Source organism: Hipposideros armiger, unplaced genomic scaffold (assembly GCF_001890085.2).
Source record: "Hipposideros armiger isolate ML-2016 unplaced genomic scaffold, ASM189008v1 scaffold_697, whole genome shotgun sequence".
Lineage (NCBI taxonomy): Eukaryota > Metazoa > Chordata > Mammalia > Chiroptera > Hipposideridae > Hipposideros > Hipposideros armiger.
In genome coordinates, this window is record NW_017732047.1 from 247,919 (window position 1) to 252,359 (window position 4,441).

Below are 4,441 nucleotides of genomic sequence, written 5' to 3' on the forward strand. Positions count from 1 at the left end.
GGCCATCCAGAACCTGGCGACTGATCTGCCTTGCCCGGGAAGAGCATAATGATGGTGCCAACTTGGCCAGTGAAGCAATGTCCTCCACAACTAGACTGAAGAAAAAAAAGACAACAACTTGTCTGTTCCCCTTCCCCCAATTCCCCAATACAAATCTTAAATAAAATAAAATAAAATAAAATTGAAAGATTTCTTCATGTGCTTATAGTAGAAATCAAAGGAGACCTTGAAGAAAGCCTGTTGGAAATGTTAAAGAGGGAATGAGAAGAATCGGGGACTGGGTTTCCATAGATAGTGGGAATTGATGAGTTTGGAATATTGTAGGAAAGAAAGGGAACTGGGTAAAAATGAGAAAATAGATTTAGGAACAATGCTCTCTAGGAGTCTATTACATAGAAATCCGTAGCTATAGTGATTGCTGACATTTTAATGATAGCCCAGAGCACAAGAACATCTTGAATTGCTTTCTAAATCTTCAGTGATTAAGTTGTGCTCAAATTAGTTTTAGCGGGTATAAATACATGCTAATTCTATGAAAATATGTAAGTTACAAACACATATATGAAAACTTCATAGCAATCAGAATATATGAAAACTGAAAACCCCTTTTCCAAATGAGAATGGATAATAGAATTTATTATTGCTTATACCAAACAAGGAATAGAAATTATTTAATTTATTCATTATAATTTTGAAGAGTTATTTTACACTATCTTTGACATAAAAGCAATCTTTGAAATTTAAACTAACATAAAATATTTTGTCATACACACTTGGGGGAACATCTTACTCTTTTGTAATAAACTTTGAATTAAAAAAATAAAAAAAGAAGTCATACTTGATGGATCTGAAGAAAATTTAGAATGCAATGACTTTTATTGTTTCTGTGTTTGAGTTCCATAATAAGATGCTAGTAGGTCTATGTTATCATTAATGTAAATAACCAAATCTATTTTCTTAGGAACAAGGCTAATGTAAGGTCAGGGTCAGGCTGTTTACCAGGATTATTTCTTATGTGAAATTACTTTAAGAGAGATGATCGCTAATTAATAGAAGGTGAATGCTTCTCTAAAACCTGCTTTTAATAGGAAATATATGGTACATACAATTCAAATATAATCTATAAACATAATTTATCGTATAATAGTTGAGAGGCCTCCATTTAATTAGATGGGCTTTGTTGTTAACAAATATAAGCCAGATCCTAATTAATGAATTGCTGACATTCCAATTTTGCAGTTATTTTTCATTATGTTTTTGATTCTTATGTAAACAAAAATTAGAAAGAAGTCAGGTTTAGGAGAGGTGATAATGACCATTTCAGAGTAAGGATAACTAAAACTAACATTTATCACGTAGTGAATGTTTACTTTATGCTAGGCACCATGGTAAGTTCTTTATGTGCGGTATTTAATTTTTTTCAACAACTGTTAGAAGTATGTAAAAATTTTACTCATTTGAATTGAAAAAAAATTCCTTTGGGAAGATTTAGCAAACGCCCCTAGGTCATGTGGTTACTGAATTTCAGAGCCAGTTTTGAAATCCAGGTGTGAATGATTTTCATAACCGTGACTTGCACCACTTTTCTGTACTGCCTTTTGCTGTCGGTTCATGAGGAAATGAATTGCCTGAGAGGATGCTGTCAACGGTCACCTCGTGTTTGTAACCTGAGAGAAAACAAAACAAACAAGAATATTAAAAATATATAAACTGTATAGAATCACGGATATTTAAAGCTGTGAATAAAAATTTTAGCTCATATACTCTAAACCTCCTAATTGAGAAAAATTTGACTCAAAATGGTCAAATGGCATTACAAACAAGTCACATCAAAAAGCATTTAATTTATCATTTGCTTCTATAATCTGACTCTGTGGGGACAGCCTAAAATTCCATGAGACCAGTTCCTTACTGCATTAGAGTGATAATGGAGGAAGGGAGAGTGTGTTGGGGGATGCAAAGCTATAGAATGGAGGATCTAGTCACCAAGTTGTTCTCCACATCTTCACAAAGGAAAAAAAAAATTGAAGAAGAAGATTGTGGTAATAATTAGGCTGAGTTTAATTTAAAATTCAGAAATAATTTATTGAGCACCTTCAATGCGCNGTTCAGCATCTTAGCTGTGGAGGGCAGTGTCACTGGCCCTCATATGTGGGATCCAAACCGGGGCCCTCTGGCGTCCCAAGCCAGCTCTTAAACAACACGCCACTCTGCCGGCCCTGTCATGTACTTTTTTAGACTATGAAGCCATGTAGCACTTCATGTTTCAGTTCTACAAAAAGGGATGGTAAAAATAAAACCTAACTCATAGAATGATCTTGAGATTAAAATGAGATAGTAAAAGTTTATATCACAGCACTATTCAATAATCATCAATTATTATTGAAGATTTCTAATAAATTAGTTTCTATCAATATTTTCTGAATGTAGTTCTCATTTCTATGATTTCTACAGATTTTCATTAAAATTATATGTAAAATTTTTGTCTATTATTCCTACATTTGCAGATTTTTTTCACCATCTTTCAGCTATACCTTGAATATACACACAAAAAATATCATTATTTTCTTTATTGGTACAATAGAGAGTGAATAATACAGGGAAAAAAGGAGATAATATTGAAAATAATAAAAATCAATCCCTGTCCTCAGGAAGGCAGCATTTTGCAGTAAAAACAATATTTACTAGACATTAGAAAACAGTTTCTACTAACTGAGAGGGTAGACTTGGGTAAGTTACTTCATTATAATTTTAGTTTCTTTCATAAAAATAAGAGGCAGTGCTCTAGATGGTTTTTAATTTTTATGATTCTAAGAATCCTACAGTATAAATGGAATGGGCAAATATTGTACAAAAACTTAAGGAAAATTTGCCCAACAACCTAAAGCAAGCATATTTAAATTATAAATACAAATGAGTTTATTCTTAATCCTTCATAAAACTGCACACTTTAAAACAAAAAAGAAAAATAAAAACCAATATATCTAAGATTAGTCTTCTTTCCAAAAATGAATGTATTCATTCTGAAGATGAATTCTAATTTGTAATAGTTTTGCTATCTCTTCTACTAAGGGTTAAAAACTACATTGTGGTTCTCTTTAGAGAACACAATATTTTGGGATTTATCCCAGCTAATAATCAATGCAGGACCCTGTGGCAAAACCTCCACACAGATGTATGGTGATCTTGTGATAGCTACAGAATTTCACTACCTCTTGTTGAGCTGCTAGTAAATGAATGCTTGGGTAGTTTTGTACACAGGACTGAAAGCAAGTAGAGGTGATGGCCCCAAGAGATGTCAGGAATGATAAATACTAAAAACCTGGAAATGTAGTTGTTGATGGTTTGAGATAGTGTTCCAGCACAGTGAGTCCCAGAAACTGACAGTCAGATATCAAAGTGAGAACGATCACTTCTAGATTTTTATGTAACGAGGGGGAAAAAAGCCTTTGCACAGGAACCACAGATACATATAAGCAGTATGTCATGAGAAAGTCATTTTCAAAGGCTACAGGGATTTGTGATTTTGTGATAACTATTAATGTATCTTCCTGATAGATTTTATGTACAAGAGCAGATGACCCTATCTGAATGTTGCCCTGTGATCAAAAGTGTATGAATTTGTTAACGTTTCACCTTACTGTATTGCATAATTTTTCTCGTTAAATATCTTTTTTTGGACACTTGTTTGTAAGAGCCTGAAAGACAGAGACCAATGCTCTATTCTTTCTGTCTCTTTGTTTCCTAGGAAAGGCTGAGCAGAGTAATTAGTACATGATAGGTCCACAGTAATAAAGCTTTATATTTCGTAATGCTCTCAAACACATTTACGTACCATTTTTCTTATAACAGTCTCATAATGAAAACAAAACAGATATTATCCATGTTTCACATAGGAAGAAAAAAACAAAACTGAAGTTCACAGATTTTCAATGACTTGTCTGAGGTCAACAGCTCCTAAACGATAGAGCTAGTACTTAAACCCCATTCCCCTCTTTTTAAACTTAAAGCTTTAGCCATCATATCACCCTGATTTTCCCCCCATTTCAGCAGGTGTGCTAACTTATAGAAACCTTAAATGGTTTCTTTTATGTGACATTACTGACAAGGAGGTGAGACAAAATGCAAGCCCAGGGCTAAATAAAAGTTTATCATATTATTATGGGGTTCGGAGTAAGGATATTGAAAATAAAAGTATATCATTCTGCTGAACACTTTAAATGGGGATAATAGTTTGGAGATCCTACCTAAAGAACACAAGTTAAATTGAATGCTTCTTTGTTTGTTTGTTTTGTTTTGTGTTTATGGAGGTAAAAGACTTAGCAATATAAACAAGAGATGACATACTTCATTTTGAGAGAATGAATAACGCTTCTCACTCCGCTGCTTGTGCCCTAAATTATAACTGTTAAGATTCATTGAGTAACATCAATACTACATG